At 48.4% G+C, this 25,678-nt stretch overlaps 1 long non-coding RNA gene across 1 annotated transcript; it reads left to right on the top strand.

The window, feature by feature from the left end:
• Positions 1-16,883: 16,883 nt before the first annotated feature.
• LOC149352316 (uncharacterized) lies at positions 16,884-24,501 on the top strand. Its single transcript, XR_016290762.1, has 4 exons — positions 16,884-17,121; positions 20,627-20,689; positions 20,875-20,937; positions 23,673-24,501. It is a non-coding gene; the product is annotated as an uncharacterized LOC149352316 (long non-coding RNA).
• The last annotated feature ends 1,177 nt before the right edge of the window (positions 24,502-25,678 follow it).

Below are 25,678 nucleotides of genomic sequence, written 5' to 3'. Positions count from 1 at the left end.
GGTACGTTCCAACTAGAGTTAAGAAAACAAAGCAGCGCAACCCATGGGTCACCAGGGATATCATTCACGCGAAACGGAAGTTGAAAAGTGTCGTGTCCGGTCGCTGTGTTGAATGCAGCGAAAGACGCACACGGTACTTTAAGACTTCGTTTATTTAAAGCCGATGAGGGTGCGACCAGCGTCGACCGAGGCAGGAGCCGAACTGGCCGCCCGAAGAAAGGAGGGAGCGGAGAAGCGTCCACGGGAGGGAGTGGCTTCCCAAAACAGGAGGAGGATGCGGGGGCGCACCTTGGGGGGGGCATCTGGCGACAGCGTGCGACGAAGGGCAAGTGGTCGTTAGGAGGAGGATGCGAGTGGTCGTTAGGAGGAGGATGCGAGTGGTCGTTAGGAGGAGGATGCGGGGGCGCACACACACAAAAGCAATAAGGGGACACAACACTTCCTTCCCCCTTAGAAAGTTGCCTGGTATCGTGCAGGGGGTCGGCGCTCACGCGTGGAGGCGCGCTGGCTTTGTGCGCTCGGGGGAGAAACACTTGTAGGCTGGCTGTTGTTCGCTGTGTCTCCTAGGTCTGTCCTGGGCGAAGTCTCTTCTTCCGGGAAGAGGTGCCAGGCTATGTGGGAAGATGGTGCACGTGTTCTCTCCGCTGGCGGACAGCTCTCAGACGGCGTCGTAAATCTACGCAGCTGGTTGAGATGTCGGCGTGCTACTGTGCCATGTATGTTGACGAGCCAAGAGCGCAGGCCTATGCGTCTGACAATTGTAGCTTCCTCCCAGCGTGGCTTTTTCAGAAACTGTCGGGCGAGGACGCGCTGCCCCTCATTAAGCGTGCCGCAGCGCGGAATTGCTTTTTCTTCCCGGAACGTCTCTGCCTTTGGCTCGGGGAGGATGGCTGTGAGCTGGGTTCGCATTTCACGCTCGAACATCATTTTCGAGGGGGTCTCGCCTGTTGTGCTCTGAACCGTCGTGTGCTGCTTGAAGAGAAAGCGCGCAAGGCGGCGCTGCAGCGAGCCTGTCTGATCTCTTTCAAGGGCGCGTTTTAGCTCGGCTACGTAGCGCTCGGCTTGTCCGTTTGTCGCTGGGTGGTAGGGGGCCGATGTAACTGATGAGATCCCGTTGTCGCGATAAAACTTGAGGATCTCCGCAGACACAAACGGTGTTCCGTTGTCAGATACTACCTTGCGTGGCAGGCCGAACGTTGCAAATAGTGATCGGAGGTTGTCAATGACTGCTGCCGAAGTCGTCTGTCCCATTTGCCTTATCTCAAGCCACTTTGTGTAGGCATCTACGACCACAAGGAAAGTGCAGCCCTCAATTGGTCCTGCAAAATCAATGTGCAGTGTGTGCCATGGTGTGTCTGGCTTTTCCCATTCTGGGACAGGAGCTTTCGGCGGGGCGCTCCGGCTGCTCTGGCAAGGCTTGCATTCTCGCACCACTGTTTCGATGTCGTTGTCAATTCCAGGCCACCACATGTAGCTTCTGGCACACTTTTTCATTGCAACGATGCCCCGATGTCCGGCGTGGATGAGAGACATAGCTTGTGCGCGTAGTTCTCTCGGCATCACAACTCGGGACCCAAATATGATGCAGCCGCGATGGGTGCTCAACTCTGTAGCTCGCCTGCGGTAAGCGTCGAAGTTGTCCCCTTTGAGTTTATGCACGTTGCCTTGTTGAACAGCTGTGTAAACTAGCCGGAGAGCTGCGCACTTCTTCGTAGATGCTGCAACTGTGCCTGCTGTAAGCGGAGGTTCTGGCAATGCTTCGAACATCAGAACGTCTCCTGGTGGAAATGGTTCGTCAACAGTTGCGTCTAGTGGCAGACGGCTTAGCGCATCGGCGTTTTGATGTTTACTCCCATTGCGGTAGACCAGAGCGTAGTCGTACGCTGAGAGTTTGATGCACCAACGTGTCATTCGCGGAGACAAAGTTGGTGGCATAGGCCTTTGTGGTCCCAGAATGCCCAATAGCGGTCGGTGATCGGTTATAAAGGTCACCTTCCGGCCGGCAATGTACTGGTGAAAATGTGTCGCCGCGTAGACGATGGCTAGCCCTTCTTTGTCAAGTTGCGCGTAGTTGCGTTCTGCTTGCGACAACGTACGTGAGGCGAAGGCGATGGGAGCTTCCCTTCCTTGCTCGTCAGTTTGCGATAGAACCGCGCCGACTCCGTACGGTGATGCGTCGCAAGCCAAAAGCAGAGGCTTCCTTTCGTCGTAGTGGCGGAGGACTGTACATCTTCGAATCAGGTCTTTCAGGGCATCGAATGACTGCTGATGGCGTGGCGACCATGTCCATGTCACATCTTTCCGAAGGAGTTGGTATAAGTCGTTGGCCACGGTAGCTCTTTGTTCCAAGAACCGGTCGTAGAACGTCAAGAGTCCGAGAAAAGCCTGTAGCTCCTGCTTGTTTGTTGGAGCTCGTGCTTCTGTGATCGCTCGCACTTTGTCCTCGGTAGGGTGAATGCCTTCCGCATCAATTCGGTGTCCCAGAAATTGCACCTCTGGCACCGCAAAACAGCACTTCGATTTGCTTATGCACAAATTAGCGTTTGCTAGCCTTTCGAGAACGAGCTCTAGGCGCACTGCATGCTCTTCAGTGGAAGTGCCACTGATGATGACATCGTCAAGGTAGACACAAACTCCTGGGATGCCCTGAAGCACTGTCTCCATGAATTTTTGAAATATGGCCGGGGCTGCAGCTACGCCAAAAGGCAGTCGCTTGACTTTGTACAAGCCTTTCAGTGTGTTAATTGCCAATAATTCAGCAGTTGACTCGCTCACCTTCAGCTGCTGATACGCCTGGGTGAGGTCCAATGTGCTGAAGACTCTTGCGCCACGCAGTACACTGAATACTTCTTCAGGTGTCGGTAGCGGGTAAGAGGACGCTTTAGTCGCAAGATTGACGGTGCTCCGGTAGTCTCCGCAGAGGCGTATGGTTCCGTTCTTCTTGCGAACTACGACAAGTGGTGTGGCCCATTCTGAATGCTGCGTCGGCTCGATGACACCTTGCTGCTCCAGTTTGTCCAACTCTTTTTCAACTGAATCTCGGAGAGCAAACGGCACCGGCCTGGCCTTCAGAAATTTGGGTTGCGCGTTGTCCAACAACTCCAGTGTGACCGGGGGCCCTTCGTTTCCTGGAATCTCTTCCGAGAATACTCTTTCGTATTTCTCTTGCAGTTGCTCAACCATGTTCTGGCTCGGCGTCTGGTGTATGCCGCATATCATCACGCCTAGTGGAGAAAACCAGTTTCTCCCTAGAAGGCTTGATCCTGTGCCCTTCACAACAAGCAGAGGTAGCGTATGGGTCTGGCCGTTGTAGTTAACCTGCACGTTGGCAGAGCCCAATAGTGGCAGATTCTGTCCTGACCACGTTCGCAGGTGCGTGTCGTCTTGTTGCAGGGCGGGTGCGTCAGATGGCCATGAAGTTCGGAACGTGTCCTCACTGATCAGAGTACAGGCTGCGCCGGAGTCCACCTCGAACTTAATCAGCTGGTGATGTACGCTTACTTCTGTAAAAATCTTCGGTCGCGTGCCGAGATTCATGGTGTTCAGGTCGTACAACACAGATGGTGTTGCTGATGTTGTTCCATGGAGATCAGATAGCGGCGTATTCTCTGAGGCGTTGACGCTGTGATTAGGCTGGGAAGGTGACTTTATCTTGGCAAGTCTCCGTTTCGTAATGCATGCTCTTTCGATATGCCCTCGCTTGTGGCAAAAATTACACGTGGCTGACTGGAATCGACATCCCTGGGGGTTGTGTTGGTCGTCACACCGCCAGCAGCGTTGTGCCTTTTTGACCGATTTTACAACAACAGAAGGCTTGCGCACCTGGTTGCTTGTCTGGTGTACCGGCTCGGTGTTCCGGCGAATCCCTCTCTGCTGGTGACCGGCGCTCTCCGCTCGAACGGCGATGTCGTAAGCTTTGCTGAATGTGAGGTCCTTCTCAGCGAACAGGCGCTGCTGCAGTGACTCGTCACTCAGTCCGCACACAAATCTGTCGCGTAACATCACGTCCAAGGGAAGCATGGTGGTGTTAGCAGAAGAAGCTGCGTCTCCCTCCTGCCCGGTAGCTGTTGTCGACAGCGTTCCAAAATTGCAGTCGGCAGCGAGCTTCTTGAGCGCGGCTACGTAGGCGCTCACAGTTTCTCCTCCCAGTTGATCTCGTCGTTGGAAGCGAGCCCGGCTGTAGACCTCGGATGGCCTTGGGTCGTAGTGCTTTTGCAGCGCTTTTACGATGTCGTCGTAAGACACTGCCGCTGGTGTGCTTGGCTGAATAAGGGCGCAGACAGTATCGTAGGTCTGCTCCCCGCACAGCGTCAGCAGGTTGGCCCTCTTCAAGGCTGGGTCTGTGATGTTGTTAGCTTCAAAGTAGAACTGAAGGCGTCCAACCCACGATGACCACGATGAGCCGTTGAACTCTGGTATCTGATTGGGAAACCCTCGCGTAGCCATGGCTTGTCAATAGCGTTGCGTAGCGCGGGTCGAATCCACTTTCTCGTCGCCACTGTCGTGTCCGGTCGCTGTGTTGAATGCAGCGAAAGACGCACACGGTACTTTAAGACTTCGTTTATTTAAAGCCGATGAGGGTGCGACCAGCGTCGACCGAGGCAGGAGCCGAACTGGCCGCCCGAAGAAAGGAGGGAGCGGAGAAGCGTCCACGGGAGGGAGTGGCTTCCCAAAACAGGAGGAGGATGCGGGGGCGCACCATGGGGGGGCATCTGGCGACAGCGTGCGACGAAGGGCAAGTGGTCGTTAGGAGGAGGATGCGAGTGGTCGTTAGGAGGAGGATGCGAGTGGTCGTTAGGAGGAGGATGCGGGGGCGCACACACACAAAAGCAATAAGGGGACACAACAAAAAGATTGCGTAGAAAGAAAGCCGACTTCAACGACATACAGGTTTTACGTCAAAAAATAAAAATGTTGCTATCGGCTGCAAAAGAAAGATTTTTCAATCACACTCTTAGTGGTTTTCTGCGAAATTCTCCAGAGAAATTTTGGCGCTATCTTGATAAAAGAAAGGAAAGAGTAAAGCAGGTGACAGTGGGAGCCGAACTTATTGCAGATAAAACGAATATGGCCGACCACTTCAATGAATATTTCCAATCTGTATTCGCAAGAAACACGAGCCAAAGCGACGCACACGACGAAGCACATTCTCGTGAAACGTCTATCGATGCTATCAGCTTTACTCAAAGCGGCGTGTTTCAGCAGCTGATAGAATTGGACGAAAAAAAAGCTATCGGCCCGGATGGAATACCTACATGCTTCTTGAAACGGTATGCTGAATGGATGTCCTTCTACTTGGTAATTATATTCCGAAAATCACTCGTAACTCATTATCTGCCACAAGACTGGCGCACTGCCATTGTTATACCCGTATTTAAAAGTGGCAATCGCACACTTATGAACAACTATCGGCCTGTGTCACTTACTTCAATCTGCTGTAAGGTAATGGAACATGTTATTGCGAAACATATTATCATTTTTTGGAAACAAATGGACTACTTTCTGAATGTCAGCATGGCTTCCGTCGAGGGTTTTCAACGGTGACACAGCTAATTGAGACAATACATGACCTTTCTAAAGCTATAGATGACCGGGGACAGATTGATGTTATTTGTGTAGATTTTGAAAAAGCCTTTGATAAGGTTCCTCATGACAAATTACTCCTGAAAGTGCGAAGGGCTGGCATTAATGGAGACATCCTTAGATGGATAGAAGCGTACTTGGCGAAACGCAAACAGGCGGTACGTGTTGACAATTGCGAGTCTGGCTTTTTGGATGTGTATTCTGGTGTACCACAGGGTTCTGTGCTGGGGCCATTGCTATTTCTAGTTTATATCAATGACGTAGTATGTGCAGTTGGAAATTCTGTTAAACTGAAACTATTTGCGGATGATTGCCTCATTTATGCACCTGTCACATGTGAAGGAGATCAGATTAACATTAACCAAAACCTGCAGGCTTTTGCTCTTTGGTGTGAGAAATGGGAAATGAAAATCAACTTCAATAAGACCACATTTACCCATATAACTAACAAACGAAATATAATTTCTTTTCAGTACAGTATTGCAGGTCACGATTTGGTTAATGTTAGTACATTCAAGTATCTGGGGGTGTCAATTTCTCACAACCTAAGTTGGCACAATCATGTCGAAAATGTTTGTGCGGTGGCACATAGAAAACTGTGTTTTTTAAGAGGAAAGTTGGGGAGAGCAACGAAAGATGTCAAACTTTTAGCATACAAATCTCTCATCCGGCCTTCCCTAGAATATGCATCTGTAGTATGGTCTCCTCGGCAGAAGATTCTTTCAACGGAAATAGAAAAGATTCAAAGACGTGCAGCGAGATTTATTTGTTCAAAATACAGGAAAACAGATTCGGTAACGGAGATGTTAAACTCATGTAGTCTAGAAACATTAGAAAAAAGACGTAAAAGGCAGAGATTAAAAATACTTTACCAAATCATTCACGGAGAAATTAACATCAATAAAGAGAAATATCTGCAGCCTCCAGGTAGACTAAGCTCCCGCCTTAACCACCACAAAGCAATTCGGCCATACTTGACACGAACTAACGTCTTTCGCTGCTCATTCTTTCCGGATGCTATTGAGCACTGGAATAAACTGCCCGCTCACGTTGCTGAGTCTACAGGTGTAGCGGCATTCTTGAATGCACTTGGGGATTCCGTCTAGGCATGGGATTCTTGTAGATGGGCGCGTAACTGATTGTCCAATATTGCTTTTTGTACAGCAGGTGGTTCTACAGTGGTGTGAACTGTATTGCGTTTCAATGCTCTCTTGTATTGTATTTTCAAAGAAGCTTGTTCATTCATGGTTATATGTGCATTTCTTTGTCTCTTCACTTTCCCTCCCTGTAATGACCCTCAAATGAGGGTTGACAGTATTCATAAATAAATAAATACGAATACTTGGTTCCGAATATCGAATCGAATATCGAATAATCAAAGACAGACGCATCTAACCACTACAAAACATTATTTGAGCACCCAAGAACATAACAGTGCAATTCTCAGTGATGAAATGAACACAAGAGCTGTGTGTGGCTACACAAAAAGTATCAAAGTCTCGAACATTATTGCTGAATTTCGATGGTGGCGAAATTCTAGAGGCACGTGTACTGTGCGATGTCAGTGCACGTCAGTCAGTCAGAACCCCAGGTGATCGAAACTTCCGGAGCGCTTCCCTACGGCGTTCCTCATATCCTGAGACGCTTTGGGACGTTAAACACCAATAAACGAAACCAAACCATTATTCTTAGAAGAGTGGTAATATCAGAGAAGATGACTAGTACACAGCATTGATTAAGGCTAGCTTGCCATAAGCACAAAAGCGCGTTACTGGGATGAACATAAAAGGTGGTCGTGAAGGAAAACCGGCTGCTCCACATGGTCATGCAGAAGTAGTTCCCTTCTAGTTGAAACGACTTCTCCAGCCACAGAAAATGCCCTCTCACTTGGCACAGAACTGGCAGGTATTGCGAGGTATTTCGTGCACAGCTCTAACTATACCAGCGTCGCAGGTATAGCCACAAAGAAGCTCACCAGCGCAGTCAGCTACTGCATGGCCCATGGAGGAAGGAAAAAAAGAGGAGAGGCCCTTTCCACACGACGCCCTGGGAGAAAAGTGTGGAGGAAATCACGTGGCTTTTCAACGATCGGGAGGCCATTTTGTCCGGGCAGCTTAGCAACGGCGTCGTAGTTGCTGCTTGCAAACCGAGCGGTAGCAGACGGCCGCGGCGTAGCAATTGCGGTGAGGCGTAGGCGTACTTTTCTCAACTGCTCGAATTTGTTTTTGATCGTGCTCACGGGCTGACGTTGGCGCCGTTCACTCATATCTCAGGTGGAATTCGCTGCAAAACTCTCGTTGTTGCGTGCATTGACTTCAACGTGCTCGGCGACGATCGCACGGGCATTTCGTCTACTGCGTCATTGCTCGGAGCTGTCGGGAGACCACCGCTGCACACTGAGGAGCACTCGCGCTGTTCGTTCACCAGTGATTCGATACGCCGTGCGCTAGAGAAGTCGTCGGCGTATTGTGCGGACGTTTCGCGTCCTGTGCGTGCAGTGTGCGTGTGCCATTCGCGCTCCCGTTTCCATCGGCAGTGAAACCTCGTTGCTATTGTTCTTGCAACGCTCCAGTGATCGTCACTGGTGTTAGTTTAACTGTCATTTTCATTTTTAGGGATTGCGATTTTGTGAGCCGCGGGGGCCATGACATGGGCGGAGGGCGATGTTTTAAAGGAAGCAGCTGCGCTCGCTTTGCTCTTAGTATACTGCAGCAACTTTGTTACACGCCCGTTTCAAGTGTGTAACGTTTGAAGCGTCTGGCGAGCTCTAGCTTCTGGGACGTGCCGGGCTCAAGTGTATTCGTTCACATCGTGGCCAAGTCTGTGTTTCTGGTCGCGCGCTATGTTTAGACCGGTTTCCTGTTGCAGGTTTGCAATTGCTTTTCTATCTGATGTCATGGTCAAGAAGTGCGGAAAAGGCGATGCTCTAACTGAATTAGGAGGCCTTTTCTCACGTGATTATTGTGCTCATGTCCTGCGATAGTGTTATTTTGGGTAAAAAGTACTTAGTGAAATGAGGATCCACATGCGCGCTGAATTTCATTGATGCCTGTGGTTATGTTGAAGAAAAATAATTGGACGCATTCTTACCCACAGTAGATCGACTTTCATTTTATGTATTGTCAGTCGCAAGTAAAGTGTGCTACTATGCAGTGACATTACACGCTAGTATTTAATCTAGTAGCAAAAAGTGGTGCGTACAGCTGCAGCTCTGCACATTCAACATGAAACACAGCATTGAAATGATGCACAACACCGTGAAACTTATACTGCAGCCACTGGATACTCCTAAACTTCTAGAAGTCTGAAAAGCTACGGTAATATATATTATGCACAATACTAGATCTGTGGATATGTGAAACATGCTATGTTGCCATGCTACAAAGGGTGGAGTTATGGAGGGGGGCAGTCACAATTTAAACATGTATTTCTTCGACTTTTTTCATTGAGAAAAAGATGTCCACGATGGTTATCCTGTGTAAAATTTCAGATAAATCCTCCCCTGCCGTCTACTATATGCACTTTGGCCCTCTCCGTTTCTCTCACCTGTGTGAGTGGCTCTTGGAGTTGTGAATCAAAAGTCATTGCAGGCACGGCCACCATTACAACACGTTATGATATTACATTTTGCGTTCAGGGTCAAGAACTCAAACTTTTTAGTATACTTGCCCATCCTCACTGCTGTATACGAGAAAGCATTCCTTGCATCACCAGCCGCACGAAAACTTGCTATGAAGATAAGTATAGTATTTAAGACCAACAACAAAGTACTGCAGACTTTTTCTTACCCTTAGTTCTGCAGCACAAGGCACTGTTGACACAGCCAGCTTCCCAAACATATGCAATGGAAGCAGATTGCAACATTCAGCAACAAGAGCTGCATTAAAAGGCAGGTTGAACACTAAGGTGGGGTGTGACCATGCATGGCAGCATTGTTCACGCCTCAGCCGAAAGCAGACAAGTGCACACTCATTCAGCATAAAACTGAGAGGTTTGTGCTATCCACCAGAGAGCGCAATTAAAGTGTGGCCAGTATATGGAACACTTATAAGCGAGCATAGCATGCAAACAACCCAATATCAATAACCTTGCTCAGAGATCTCATGCATGAACCTCTAAACTCATTCTAGCAAAGAAGGAGTTTTTTTACAACCTCATGAGCACATTTGACAGCTGTCCACTCAAAAATCATTATGCTCTCAAATAGAAACTGTTGCAGAGTACCATTCAAATATAAGCCTCGTGTCAGCAAGCTGGACATGAAAGGCCTCCAGGGTAGCAATATACTAAAACATTTCAGGAGGCTTAAGTTTAAAGGCAGTACTTTACACTGCATTAAGCTAGGACAGTTTGTTCGGAAGCTTCATGAAACACGCTGTGAGATCCAAGACACACAGCATTAAAAAAAAGAAAAAAAAGTGCTTTCAGGCAATCGGTATGTGAAATCTCTTAATTTTAGAACGTTCCCCAAAGCTCTTTTAAAATTTGATAAAATATTTTTTCCAGAAATGACTCAAAAAACATGAGCTACCGGTGACTATTGCATGAAATACTCTGTAAAGAATGCAAGGGCTCGTTCAGTCGAATGTGAAATTTACCGTTGATTTTATATGCGACTATTTTTGCGTCTACCTTTATGCACTCGCTGTAGTTTCTACCGGCATCTTCGTTATACCTGCGATTAACTCGATCCCGACTTAATGTATTCATTGATCACACGCGCCCTTAGGTTAGTCTAAACTCAAGGTAGACACGTGAGCCAAAGCAGATGAGTAAATTTTTGTTATTTTCACAATACAGCCACTACCAGTGGCGTACGCAGAAATATTTTTCGGGGAGTTTTATACGCCGCCGGTAAAAAGAAAAATACCCTGCGCTTAAACAATACCATAGAGATTTTTCTTCTTTAATGAAGGCGAAGGGTTAGTTTTCTTCACTGTAATATCTACATAAAGATACGAATGCACACAGGATCCGAAGAACTCCATTCAAAAAGCATTGATTTTCTCACAAAAACAACTCATACGGAAAAACGTGGCTATTTACAATATTTTCGCATCATATACAACAACACAAAAGCTTCTGCTCTACAACAAGTCATCAACTGCAAACAAATGGCATTTGTCAAAACTTCTACCCCATACATGCAAACCTGCGGAGGCCTGTGCCCATGCGGTAGCACGCTCCTTCGTTGGCTTTGAAACGCGCGCGCAATCGGCGCGGTGGCGTGACGTCAGCCCGGACAAGATGGCGCCCAGCTTGTTTCCGGCTTCACAAAATGTCACGTGACGGCCTCTCCTCTTTTTTTCCTTCCTCCATGGCATGGCCCAACGTTACGTATTGCTCTGGGCGCCGCCATGTTGTTATATCTCTGTCGATAGGACTTGCGGACCGAAATGAACGCCGGTGCTCGCAATAGAATATTCGGCTAGATTCGGCCACAGAAAATGCTCTCTCACTTGGCACAGAACTGGCAGGTATTGCGAGGTATTTCGTGCACAGCTCTAACTATACCAGCGTCGCAGGTATAGCCACAAAGAAGCTCACCAGCGCAGTCAGCTACTGCATGGCCCAACGTTACGTATTGCTCTGGGCGCCGCCATGTTGTTATGTCTCTGTGGATAGGACTTGCGGACCGAAATGAACGCCTGTGCTTGCAATAGAATATTCGGCTAGATACGAATATTCGCGTCGGGTTGAATATTCGAAACAACACGAATACTTGGATTTCGAATCGAATACGAAAACTAAAAATATAATATTCGAACTATATTCGAAAATTTCGAATATTCGCACACCCCTAGACAGCAGGAACATGTGACTGCTTCAACCCGTCGCGCCTCCGAGTGCGCAACCCGACTAATTTTACCGCAGGTCGAATTGTCTTAATTACTACTGTGGCTATTTATTTATTCTGCATGCCTTACAATTAATCAGGTTCACATGCAATGTTCTGTTCTTTGATGACCTTGATCCATCCCAAAAGGCCAAAAATAAAGCCATGGCAATAGTAAGAGCCGCTTTTACATAAGCGAAAATATGAATCCTCCATAAAACGTATACATGCTAGCGCCGGAAATCTTTGCTCTGAAAGGGAAAGCTTCAGCAGCTTACTAAAGTCTTAGCAGGCGCACGTTCTAAGTATAAAGTGCATGGTAAGGGTATGGTTCATCAACAGCCTGACTGCACCCACTGTAGGACAAATGCCTCTCCCATATCTCTCCAATTAACCCCGTTAACCCCATATCTCTTCAATTAATCCAGCTGTGGCCACCTTATCCCCGCAGATTTCTTTATCTCATCTGCCCTTCTAACTTTCTGCCGCCCCCTGCTACGCTTTCTTTCTCTTGGCATACAGTCCGTTTCCCTAACGACCATTGGTTATCTTGCCTTCACACTACATGCCCTGCCCAAGCCCATGTCTTCTTGATTTTGACTAGGGGGTCATTAATCCGCGTTTGTTCTCTGATCCACTCTGCCCTCTTTCTGTCGCTTAACGTTACACTTATCATTTTTCTTTCCATAGCTCGCTGCGCTGTCCTCAATTTAAGTATAACACTTTTCTTTAGCCTCCATGTTTCAGCCCCATAGGTGAGTTCCGGTCTATTATACTTACCATCAGAAACTCCCTCAACTTTCACCCTTACAGCACCCGCGGTAAAAAAGAAATTTGCACCCTCAAGAACGTAGCACTGCTGGAAATGCCCTTTGCATACCTTCGCTTTTTGCAATTTTGTTTAAAAGAGTGCAACTCCCTCAACAGAGAAGCATTGTGGGTGTTATTTCAACGACGCTTTAGTTTATACTTTCTCGTATTTTTCTGGGGTTATATATAGAGCATATGGGCTTCCTGGAGGTCTGTCAAATTGGAGGGAGAGCTTTCTTTTGCGGGGAAAATGGCATACCAAATACACAAGTGACATCGTACGGGCATAAAAAAATGTGGACACACTTCAAATACGTGTTGACGGACCGTGAAAACATGTCTGGTACAAAAACCAGTGCTTATTTTGACATCCGCTGCCACCCTTCCTCGCCACCTAAGGGGCCGAACCTTGGAAGCTAAGCTTGAAAATAAACTCAGGACAACTCAGCGTGCCATGGAGAATAAACTAATAATGGCGAGAAACAAAAGGAGCAACATGGAGAGAACAAACTCGAGGTATACTGATAAACTAACGGACATTAGGAGGGGTGGTGTGTTAGGGTAACAGAGTGGTTCACTAAAGGAAACGCAGCCGACCAGGGTGAGATCAGCTGTAACACACAAGACAGACACAGGAGACGAGGTTGACGGGACTGGAGCAAACGTTGCAAGTCTGCACTGTCTCGCCAACCTCGTCTCAGGTGTCTGTCTTGTGTGTTAGCGCAGTTTGTTGTCACTTTGAAACCATGAACCAACTCGCCCAGCAGGAAGTACTCTAAAACAAATCACTCGTCGTAGTGTGTTTCAATCAACATTATACCTATTTTGGAGTGTGATCTCTAACACATGAAAGACGTTTAATGGTGCAACTTTTTCTCAGTGCTAGGGGTGGTTTAAAATTGTTTTTAGTATGCTAGCACTTATATTGGCCATTCTCTGCATATGGGAGTTGCAGTCTGTCTGCGTCCGTCCGTCTGTCTGTCTGTCTGTCTGTCTGTCTGTCCGTCTGTCTGTCTGTCCGTCTGTCTGTCTGTCTGTCTGTCTGTCTGTCTGTCTGTCTGTCCGTCTGTGTCTGTCCGTCCGTCTGTCTGTCTGTGTCTGTCTGTCTGTCTGTCTGTCTGTCTGTCTGTCTGTCTGTCTGTCTGTCTGTCTGTCCGTCTGTGTCTGTCCGTCCGTCCGTCCGTCCGTCCGTCTGTCTGTCTGTCTGTGTCTGTCTGTCTGTCTGTCTGTCTGTCTGTCTGTCTTTCCGAAGCCGGTTTTGTAGCAGGCTGCTCACCTGTCCACCGGGTGGTGGGCTACCTGTTCACCATGTCAGGCGACAGCCCGTTTAACTGCTCGGGAAGAACAACCTGGGTCGCAACCCAACCCTAGTAACCCAAGTTCGGCCGATAGCAACACGTGCCATAGCACCTGCCTTGTGCCACTGCGCCTTTGCTCACCTGTCCACCGGGTGGCTTACTTGCCAAGGTGTTGCCGATGGGTTGGTTAGCACTGGCGCAGTGACACAAGGCAGGTGCTATGGCAGGTGGTGCCATGTTCACTGTAAAGGTCGATGTACCCCGCGGCATCGTGGCAGACAGACACCTTTCCAGAAAGGGCTCCCTGGGCGGTGGTGGTAGTGGTTTATTTAAAAAAAAATAAATAAATAAAAAAAATAAAAATAAAAAGTTAAGCACAAGAGTGTTGCCGGCCGCGGCAATTGCTATCTAATATCTTAAGCACCCGAGCTGCAGCCGGCGGAAACGAAAGGGAAAGGGAGAGGATAGTGAGAAGTATAGAGGGGAGCGACAGCAAGAAAGGACAGGGGAGAGCTTTGTACACTATTTACAAAATACAAAAGTAATCAAGTTCGCGCCGCTCGCGCGCTAATGTCCAAGCATTGTCCGAAAATAAGTGCGCGCGAGCGGCCACTGCGCACAATCACTTACACCAGAAGTAAACTGTATGTACATAGCCGCGCGCACGTAGCGTCCTGTCTCGGATTAATCGCGCGCGCGGCACACTGCACTAGCGGCCGGGGTGGGGCGCCCGGCCGCGTATACCGTCCGAGGTAGCACCCACGGAGCGTTCGTGTCACGCGTGCACTACATATTCTTCCCTGGACTGCAGTGGGCACCTCGCGCTAGCACGGTGGAAGCGGCGAAACGCCTCCTCTCTGGACTGCTGGAAACCGGTTCCGCCGCCGCTTCCACCGTGCTAGCGCGAGGTGCCCACTGCAGTCCAGGGATGGCAGCGCTATGGGGTCCGTCGGCAGGGAAGCACTCGCGCAGCCGTGGATATGAGAAGCATAGCGGATTGACTGGCGACGTTGCGTCGCCAACACCGGTTGCGCGCGAACTTCGCTTGCAGATTGGCGGTGGCCTTGGACCCAAAGAGGGTGCGTCGGGGCTGGCTGGGCCGGGCAGGCCCGGGTATGAAAAAGCAGATGTACTCGCGGAGGCCGGGTTCATTGTATGGGTCCTTTTGTCAACAAAACCAGCGGCAGGTTTTGGACCCCCTTCCCAGCCGCCCCGCCGCTAGGGCAGACATCACCGATGTGACGTGCTTTCGGAAAAACGAATGGGCCGAGAATGCGGCGGCTTATCGCGGTAGGCAGAGGGACCTCCTGCGCGCCCAGCACGCGTCGCGACAGGCGTCGGAAAGTGACATGAACCTCCATGCTCCTGGTGCTGGCTCGCTCCCCCTCGCGAGCCGACTGAAAAAAATGTCAAGCCGCGAACAGAAGATGGTTGGGGAGCTGCAAGGATTCCAAGAAAATTTGGGGTAACCTGAAAGAGCTTCCAGCCATGAAGAAAAGAGTCCCCGAGAGCCCCTCGGTTATAGACCCTTTAGAAAATTCAGCGCCATCTGGTGTGTGGTGCGCAAACCGCGGTACCTCCGCCATTACTTGGGCATACGCCTGCCGGTATGCGCTCGGGCCAGATTGAAAAGTACGGCGCCCGGCGCCCGGCGAAGCCACAACAAGCTCAATTTTCTTGTTTCTGTGTCCTAGCCATGTTCCTTGGCATTGGCTCTCTGCACCAAGCTATAGTCGCGATGCCGGCATGCTGATGTGTGCCTTTCTGCAGCGAGCGCGGCGAAGAAACGCGCACGGAAACAAGCTGTGTTTCCAGAGCACGGAGCGCACGGAGCAGCTGCATGCTTCTTTCTTCTCGTCCGTGACCTGTTCGTTTTCACATTAAAATAAATGACATAAGTATTGAAAGAGCAGCGAAAAGTTCCTTCTACCGTGTAGCCGCTCCGTTGTATAGTGAGCACAAAACTAAAGGTGCCACCTTCGGCGCACTCGAGGACATGCATTCCGGTGCTGGCGACTGTTTCGGCGCGTCACAAAATCAAAACGTAGCTTAAACGCGCTTGTTTTGGATTTTCAAGCATCCACGTCCATTCATAGAGAGTTCCCTGTGCGCGAAAAAGAGCACGACGATGCGGCGCGGCGAGGAGCGCCGTCGTTCTCTCCGTTGCGAGCATGCAGCAAACGACGGCGACATAGCCGGAGTGCAGCAGCAGCAGCTTTGTGTTTTCGTTCGGTCAGGGCGTGGTCAGGGCCTATGCACTCTGGCTAAGGCACGAGACACATGTCCCGCAACACGCTCCGGTCGCCGCTTCCGAACTGCCACACCACAGCAAGCAGGGACACACGCAGCGGCAAGCGAGTGCGCCGTTCTGCCCAAGCTCCGCCCACACCCGGTGTCGCACTTCGCCGCAGCGCAGCAGTGCCTGAGCGCTGCTTGGCTTGGTGTACAAATATTGCAAGAAAAAACGGCATCGCCTTCCCACGAAACACAGAACGTCTTAGAAACGTCCTGAAACAGCTCGAAATGGCTTCACATGTCTTGCGCTAGAATGAAACGTCTCATATACGTCGACGGCAAGATGTCTTTTGGAAACTTCTTTAAGACGTCCGTTTAAGACGTCCGCGCTTTCTGAAACGTCTAACTTAAGACTATGTTACGAAGACGGGCCAATACGTTCAGGGGATTGGCAGAAAGCTGCCACCATAGATTAAACATGATATAGATCATGGCAAGCGTTTTTAAGCTTCACGTTTTATTCTAAACCATGAATGAAACATGCAAGTGTGGCACATAAACTGTTAGATTTCAGTGCCCTACACCGATATTTTCACCTTTTTAAGAGCAGGCGCACCGGTGCAAAGTCCGCGCTTTGTGCTCAAACTCTGACAGCGCATTTTGTCATACCCAGTCCGAAATCACGTTTATCACAGTCCACATCGAGTACAACTAGCCCACCAATTGTAAAGCTGCACTAAAGTTACGCGAATCATGAAATTTGTTTCCTGTGGGAACGCCTCTTCGTTCGGCCTCGGCTGGCCACGAGCAAGGAATGTTGCCGGCGCGCCATGGCCGCTATCGCCGCTTCCTTCCATGCTGTCTTCGCCATGTTGGAGCAGTCTGCTCGCGGCACTCACGGCTCGCGCACATTCTTTCCTCGCCACGGCCGGTCTCGAAAGCGGCGCGCGCCTTCGCCTGCCTTCGCGTCCTGAACGCCTCAGCTTGCTGCTTGGTGGCGCTCCGCTCGGTCGCGATACAGTCTACAGTGTACGTAAATTTAACTGTTTCAACCAAATATAAACCTTTTTGCAAGTTGTAAATGCTTAGCGTCACATAAAAGTATGAGATGCAGTTTGTGATTATTTTTATGTTGTTGCTTTGTTTCTTTTGCATTTTTGGAATGTAGTACTTCGTCTGGCCGTTTGGCGTTGCGGTCGCTAGCGGTTCCTTGCTACGCGCGCGAAGTGGACGCTCCCAACGTTTTTCTGCCTCCTTTGTCTCGTGCTTGTGGGCGCTTCACACTGCTATTTGCAGTTTTCCCGCGATGCCTTTTACTACCAGGACTGCGCTGAAAGGTGCACCTCTTTTTCAGCAAAAGTAATGGTGTCTTCGGCTGACGGCACTCGTGGAGTTTTCTACGCACTCGTGCGGTGCCCCACGTTCGGCTGGATGCCACTCGTGCAGTGCCGTACATTCGAGTGGGACGAGCACGACACGCGTGCGCGCCACCGCGCCACCGCGGAGACCGACGGTGGAGCGCGGTGCAATCCCGTCGTGCAGCGCGCGCTAGCAGACGACGCTGTTCGCGCTCGTTGACGCAGCATCGACGAAGAGGAAAAACGGACAAAGCATTACAAGTGGGCACATTTTAAAGAAATGTTGAATATTATAGCGGCCACAATGCATTTATTCGCGCTGCAATCACGCAGCCACCGGCCGGCGAGCCATGTGCCTTCCGTTGTGAGGAAATTAAAGGTTTGTCAATATTTTTTGTCTTGCAAGTTCTGCCTTAGCTCTTGCAGCGAACGGCATATGCTGTTCATCCGGCATGCCCGCACTTTATAACATCGTACTTTTTGCCAACGTATGCACAGTTTAAAGGATATCAAAAAAGCGACAATGTGAGGCGCTTCGTGGATTGAGAACCACCTGCTGATATTTTCGGAAGTTACTCGAGCTGAAGCTCTAAAGGCGTATGCATCGAAACTGGCAAGCATAACGCCTTGGTGTGGTGTCTTACAAACCTGAGCCCCCATAATTAATCGCAGTATCTCTCGAGCAGGCTCGTGGGTCACGCGTTTTCCGCCGATTCTATCAACGCCTGTTACAAGTGCGCTACTGCACTGTTCTGAAGAGGCTGTTGCTAATTATACAAACTGTTGACTGCGCTCGTTGGCGTCGGCCGCTCGAAGGAATAGCCTCTGAGATCTGCGAAGGTCTCGGAGGCCTCAGTTAACAGACTGCAGAAATAGCAACGGCACTCTGCGAGTGTTTCGCACGTTCAGCTGATGTGCAAGAAGACGTGCCACTCGTGTAGTATTTGACGTCACTTCCTGCGCACCGGCACGGAGGCAGTACGTGTCAGCCGAAGACACCATAAGTCACCTTCCATTTCTCTCGTGTGTTGAAAGCGTCACCCTTACTGCGGCTAAGTTGCCAATGCGCCTCATTCAATCGTCGGCTGTGCGTCCCAACGTTTGTAGACAGTTTTGCGTCCCTCCTTTGGTTTGAAAATCGCAAAGCTCTCTCAGCCAGTGTTTTCATACCAAAGTGTAACGTTCGATGTTCGAAAACAGGGCGTTTCCTAGCGTTTGAGTTCTCGTTCAGTGGGTAGCGCCATGGTGCTCTTGCATCATCCTCTATGAGCTGCTTTCTTACGAAAGTCGTCCATAAATTGGAACCATAGAAAAATCAAGTGTCATCATTTGTGACATAGCTTCAAAGCGACCACGCTTTGTTTAAACACGGGTAGGAAAGGTGCGAATTTCTTTATACACATTGAATTGTGCTCGATTGCATCCCGGTAGGAATTTGGAAATTTCCTCGCTGGCGTCCCAGAACCCTCCTCGCAGCGCTGCCCCTCCTCCTCCGCTATCCACCTCGTCCTCTTTTTTTCTTTCACGGCTGTTGCGCTCTTCGGTCTATTCCTCCGGCGAGTCTGCCTCCGCGCACCGCGAATCTGCGCGTCTTCCGGACCGCGCTGTCTGTGTTTTTTAATATTTTTCATGCTTTATAGTTTAATTTCTTTATTATTTTGTTTCTTTTCATATTTGCATTTTTTATTTGTTTTATTTCACTCACGAAACCCGTGCGTTCACTAGATCTGCCTTTATTCTTGCTCAAACCGTGTTCGTGACGGAATGGCAGCGACTACCCTTGAAGTGCCAAACGCCCTGGTTCGATTCCCAGTCTCAATAAAGTTTTTTTTTTCTTCGCCGGAACTCGAACACACTTGCTAGCATTCCCTGCTCACGACAGTATGAGGCATTAAAGGATTTCGCCTTAATAAAGCGATTCTGCTCGTATTTTCTTTCACAGCTGTTCTGCTCCTGGCGAGCTTCTAGGACAGCCGGCTCGCGATTGTCGCGTTGCCCTTCGAGCCATTTGTGTGGCCGGCACGTTCCTCGCTCGAAGAAGGCGACTGCGCACGTACTTAAAATGGCGTTAAATGGATTTACACGACGGTCCGTTCGCCCGCGGCCCGCGCACTACCTGGTCTCCTTCCGTGACATTCTCTCGTATTACCGAGACAAACGAAGGGAATGCGCACCCCCTGCTCCGTCCCTCACCATAGCGCAGGCTGCACATTGGCGACAACTACAAACCCGGACTGCTCAATACCCAATACTGCTGCATGCCCGATACCCAGACCAATTCTCGTCATCATGCAAACTTTTGCGGCAAACCGGGCGCCCCTACGATTTACATCATTGGCAATAAACGTTTCCACCACCACCTACGTGCTCATGCGTCAGCACACCATTGAGAGGCGCGCTGACCAGGCCGCGGTCCAGAAGACGCGCAGATTCGCGGCGGCGGTGCGCGGAGGCAGACTCGCCGGAGGAATAAGACCGAAGAGCGCAACAGCCGTGAAAGAAAGAAAGAGGAGAAGGGAGAAAAACAGGAGGAGGAGGGGCGGCGCTGCGAGGAGGGTTCTGGGACGCCAGCGAGGAAATTGCCGGAATTTTATTGTTGCAAACCACTCTGTTGTGTCCTTGCGAATGTTCGTATTCAACTTAATTTGATGACTACCAGTGACACTCGGGTTAAGAAGGCGTTGGTTATGATTATAATGGCGGAATAGAATGTGCAGTGCCCATTATCATGAAGTGATCATGAAACCCGTCGTGGTGGCTGTGGCTGTGCGTTCGTTTGCCGTTCGCAAGCCATCTGACGCCAACCGCGGCGGCCGCACGTCGTTAAGTCAAAATACAAAGACGCCTGTGTGCTGTCTTAAGCAAGCGCACGTTAGAGAACCCCTATTCATCCAAATTAATCTGGAGCCCTCCACTATGGCAACCCTCGTTGCCCATATATCGCTTCTAGGCGTTAAACCCCGCAATTTAAAAGTAATCATGTGGCGGAAATTGTATTGGTTTCATGAAATTCAGTGACTGCATGCATAATATATTGTCGATGGCTTGTTTTGTTCCAGGTCTTCATGAAAATATGGAGTAATACTTTGTCAGTTAACTATGATTACCTGATTTCTGTTTATTTGAGCAGGGGTATCGTGAGCTATTTCATTTGCTGTTTGCACTTGTATATGCCTTGTTGCTAAAGATTATGGAATTGTGTTTTGCCCTAGGTCTGCAGTTGGTTGTGAACTTAGAGAAAAAATAATGGAGTAGAGGGAACCGTGAAAATCCATATGCATTACTGCATAGACTTGTTGGACCTGTCAAGCGTTTGTTTCACTATGATTGATAGCTACGACACTGAGGAAACCTACTCGGTGGTGCTGCTCTGCATGTGTGCTGGCTGTTTGACAATATAAGGAAGTAGCCCCTTGGCAGGCAGGCCTCCTTGAATTTCTTCGTAAGCCATTGCAGTGTGCACAGCTGATGTTGTCGATGAATTCACCCTGTACATTTCTTTTTAGGTAAAAGTTGTTCAACAGTGGTTTCCAGAGAACCTCCTGGCCTGCTCAACTTCCGAAGTTTCGGTAAGCACTTTTCACAGCTGACAGTGTTTTCCCCCTTCACTTCATGCTTTCTTGTACAGGTGCCGGCAGTTAGCAAAAATTTGTTTCACGAATTCTGTTGTTTCCTTGACCTGACCTTTTGGTTTTGTCAGTGCAGTGTGCACGCTGGTGTTATCGATGAATTCACCCTGTACATTTCTTTTTAGGTATAAGTTATTCAACAGTGGTTTCCAGAGAACCTCCTGGCCTGCTCAACTTCTAAAGTTTCGGTAAGCACTTTTCACAGCTGATAGTATTTTCCCCCTTCACTTCATGCTTTCTTGTACAGGTGCCAGCGGTTAGCAAAAATTTATTTCACGAATTCTGTTGTTTGCTTTTGGTTTTGTTAGACCTCCTACAGTTTGCCAAATGAGCAAGGGCTTTAGTTAATTTCAAGGAAGGAATGGAAAAGAGAGAAAGCGGTAATTGCCCCCCCCCCCCCCCCAGGCCAAATTGAGAACTGTGCCTATGTGGACCTGTCTGAATGAATTCCTGCATGAGCACAGGTATGCATGCCAGCAGGTTATGAACACTGGAAACTTAACTTTACATTGTTTGAGTTTTTTAGACAGTAATAACTGGAATACTGAAGGGAAAATAGCAGTGTCATTATAATGGCTCAGCAAAGAGAAGTCAAATATGTAAGCCTTTCAGAAATAACAGTGGTTTATAAAGCGAGGGCATTTCGACTGATCTCATCCAAGTTTCAAAAGTAAAGCAAAATTCCTGTTATTTTATTCTTTCACTCTACTCACAGCAGCACGCATAAGAATCATAAATGGAACACAGTATACAGTGTTCCATGGTATGAGAAGTAGTGCAAAACGGGACAAGGGACAGAGAGAATTTCACGTGTTAACTTATCCCAGTGTCTGGCCACGATCGAGCCCTTATCCAAAAATTGGACACAACCACACTCCTTAAAGTGCAAAACCAGATTACTGCCATCAAAAGTTTTCAAGTTGATTTTGTGTTCACGAAGCCTCTCATTCAAGCAACGACCAGATTGACCAACATACCGCTTGCCACAGGAGAGTGGGATGTCAAATAATGCCTTCAGTCCATTTCACGAATTTTTTCCTGTGATTAATGGTGCACTGCAGCTTTTGGGGACGTTTATCGGTGGGCAAAGTTTTTTTGGATAGCGCACCTATTTTTTAGGAGCTGAAAAAACATTCGCTTTGTCCCCATTTTTTTGAGATTCTGGGTCTGGCAATGAATGTAGGGAATGATGGCAATCCTGCCTTTCTTTCTGAAGGCACAGACGGCAGTTGATCTTCCTGGCGCTTCTTCAGTATGCCTTCAGGGACAAAAACACAGATATCAGCTGGGTAGCCTACTTCACTGAACCTTGCGAGTTGTTCGTGAAAGCTCTGGCTGATTGTGGGGGCATGACTTTTCCAGTTCATTTTTCAAACATAAATTAATAATGCCTCATTTTACGTGTTTAGAATGTTCAAAAGTGTAAGGGTGTGCAGGCTGAAGGTAGGTTATTTCAGTCGTTACTGAAATAACCTATCTTCAGCCTGCACTCCCCTACACTGCTGCACATTCTAAACTTGTAAAACGTCATTATTTTGTTTCAAAAGTGCCCTGCAAAAGTCATGCCCCCACCTCATCAGCCAAAGCTGTCACGAACAGCTCTCAAGGTTCAGTGAAGCAGGCTACCCAGCTGAAAACAGATATCAGCTGGGTAGCCTGCTTCACTGAACCTTGAGAGTTGTTCGTGACAGCTCTGGCTGATGAGGTGGGGGTATGACTTTTGCAGGGCATTTTTGAAACAAAATAATGACGTTTTACAAGTTTAGAATGTGCAGCAGTGTAGGAGAGTGCAGGCTGAAGATAGGTATTTCAGTAACGACTGAAATAACCTACCTTCAGCCTGCACACCCTTACACTTTTGAACATTCTAAACATGTAAAATGAGGCATTATTAATTTATGTTTGAAAAATGAACTGGAAAAGTCATGCCCCCACAATCAGCCAGAGCTTTCACGAACAACTCGCAAGGTTCAGTGAAGTAGGCTACCCAGCTGATATCTGTGTTTTTGTCCCTGAAGGCATACTGAAGAAGCGCCAGGAAGATCAACTGCCGTCTGTGCCTTCAGAAAGAAAGGCAGGATTGCCATCATTCCCTACATTCATTGCCTGTCCCACAATCTCAAGAAAATTGGGACGAAATCGAATGTTCGCATGCTTTTTTCAGCCCCTGAAAAACTAAGTGCGCTATCCAAAAAAACTTTGCCCGCCGGTAAACATCCGCAAAAGCTGCAGGGCACCATTAATCACAGGAAAAAATTTGTGAAATGTACTGAAGGCATTGTTTGACATCCCACTCTCTTGTGGCAAGCGGTATGTTGGTCAATCTGGTGGTTGCTTGAATGAGAGGCTTCATGAACACAGAAACAACTTGAAAACTTTTACTGGCAGTAATCTGGTTTTGCACTGTAAGGAGTGGGGTTGTGTGCCATTTTTGGAGTGCTCGATCATGGCCAGACACCGGAATGAGTGAACATATGAAATTATTGAAGTAGCATGTATCGCTGCTTCGGAAAATGAATGTGTCAGCGAACCATCTATGTCCCTGTCCAAAAGAGAACTGGCCTTCTTAAACAATCGCTGAGGTGTACGTGTCCGTAGTTCCTCGTTCACCTGATTTTCATTTTTTTCCGGGCGCATGCACCTGTTTGCCCTCACGGTTTACGTTCGTCTTGGTCGCTTGGGCTCTGTCAGTCGGAAGTTAGCGCCTGTGTTGTGTGAGTCTTTCTCTGTCCCTTGTCCCATTTTGCGCTACCTCTCATACCATGGATCACCGTTACCGACTCGCCCAAGTTTCTACCCTTGTGAATGATATACAGTTATTAGTTGCTGGCTGTCTTGTGTATTTTTCGTCTGCTTACGTGCACTTGAGTGAGAGAAAAATATTGAGTGCTGAAAATTGACATTAATTTTTCTGTTCACCCAGTAACCATGGCCTTTTTTATACCCGCTGTGGAGTGCGACTGCAAACATCTGTGTTGGAGTCATCATGGGAGACGTGTGAAGCTGGTGCCTACCATGTATATGGCAGACAGCTGTCAACTGTTCCTGCCATGTGGCACTTTTTGTTCTCTTGAGGTATTTGTCATGTGTTTTGATTCAACGTGTCACTTTTTTTTAATCCTAATAAGCAGGTATGTATTACTGAGGCAATAAAATGTGATTCTTGGATTGAAGCCATTTCTTGCTTTTTTTTGCGCTCAGAACAGATCCTGCATTAAGAACCAACTACATTGGCTCTTTTTTTATTTAGTCTGAATTTTACTTGTAGTTCTACTATGAATAAATTTAATTAACACAGTTTGCCTGCCCAAAGCTTTCATATTGCAGTAAGCATTGTAAGACTCAGATTTGCACAATTTACTTATATTTACGTAGCAGCCAAAGTTAAAGGTGCTTTACGAAGAGCTCATCTTGATGTCTCACGAGCAATAAGAGCTCAGTTTAAGAGAAGGTACAGATCTCTTGCATGCTTGGGAGAAAAAATGTGTATTGAGGGTGTATGAGAAAACTTGTTGCTATGCTCTCTTGTCCTTCTTGCCTCGCATTTGGCCAGTTGTCTACAGATTAAAGGAGTGTTTGCATTTAGCAGAAGTCTAGCTACCAGGCAGTCAATACATGAAATGATGCAGCAGTTTCTTTTGCACTCTTGATATGCAAAATTTTCTTGCAAAAGAAACTGCTGCATTATCCATGAATTAATTACCTGGTACCTAGACTTCTGATGAAGAAAATATACTTTGTCTGCAGACAACAAGCCAAATGTCAGACAAGAGGGGCAAGAGACAGCAAAGCAACAAGTTTTCGCACACCCTCAATGCACATTTTGTCTCCCAGGCATGGAAGATGTTTGTACTTTCTTCAGTTCTTATTGCTTGTGAGGCGTCAAGGACGGGCCCTTCGTGAAGTGCCTTTCATTGAACAGCATTACATTAGCCCCGATACAAAACACCTAAAATACACCTATATACAGCTAGGTAAGACCTCTATTAGCCAACTACTAGCATCTGATACCACAGCTACAGAAGAGCTAAAACACTTCTTTACATCTAAACAAGGAATCAGCTAGAAGTCTACAAGATGTCAACGAAAACCTCTTGTAGCCGACAGATAGCGTTGCATTAGCCTAGGCTACAGGAGGTCTTCAAGACTTTGGACGGCTAAATAAAATCTTGGCTATGCTTCTATAAGACGTCAAAACATCTTGGTGTAGATGACTTATAGATTTCTACAAGCACTTTTTGTGTTTCGTGGGTTGTTATCAGAAAGACTGCGGCGACAAAGCATGCCAGCTGATGTTGCGAGCTTTCGGCAACGGCACCGCTCGCGGGCGCTCAGGGCGAAGGGCTCTGCGGCTGCCTGTCTGCCGTGGTCGTCACTAGGCCTGTAGGCTGCTTCGCATCGAAGCGGCAGGGGCCGGCGCTTCGAAAGTCGCCTGCGCTATGATTGAAGGCCTATTCTTCACTCCGCTTTGCTGTCAACAGCATCATCTCACAATAAAATAATAGTATGGTCAATTTCAACGGCGCCTTCAGCAGCGGAGCTAGCGGGAGCCAGTCGAGCCGGACCCCGGCGTCGGGCCAGCGGCAGCTTCGAGGCGGTTCTCGCAACAAATTCGCTCGTACCACAGTTGTCACTTTTACCAGCAACTCGGTATTGACCAATGACCCAGAAAAATGATATATTTTCTCATTTCCCTATCCTAGGGTTTATTATTTACGTCGAGAACACTCATTAGCTCGTTTTTATGACGCCGGCAGACGGGAACCAGGCTGGCCGGCCGGCAGGCTCGGCTTACTTCACGTTCGCACAAGAAAATAAAAAACAGCCATGCTACCAGAAAGGATGCTTGCTAGATTCTAGCAACGACAGCATGCCTGTGCTAGAGTGGAGCTTTCGCAACGACACCACCTGCGGCAACGCCGGGCGTGC

Source organism: Amblyomma mixtum, chromosome 3 (assembly GCF_055824585.1).
Source record: "Amblyomma mixtum isolate Tamu chromosome 3, ASM5582458v1, whole genome shotgun sequence".
Classification (NCBI taxonomy): domain Eukaryota; kingdom Metazoa; phylum Arthropoda; class Arachnida; order Ixodida; family Ixodidae; genus Amblyomma; species Amblyomma mixtum.
Note: the sequence above shows the minus strand (reverse complement) of the source record. Positions and strands in the feature narration are given on the sequence as shown.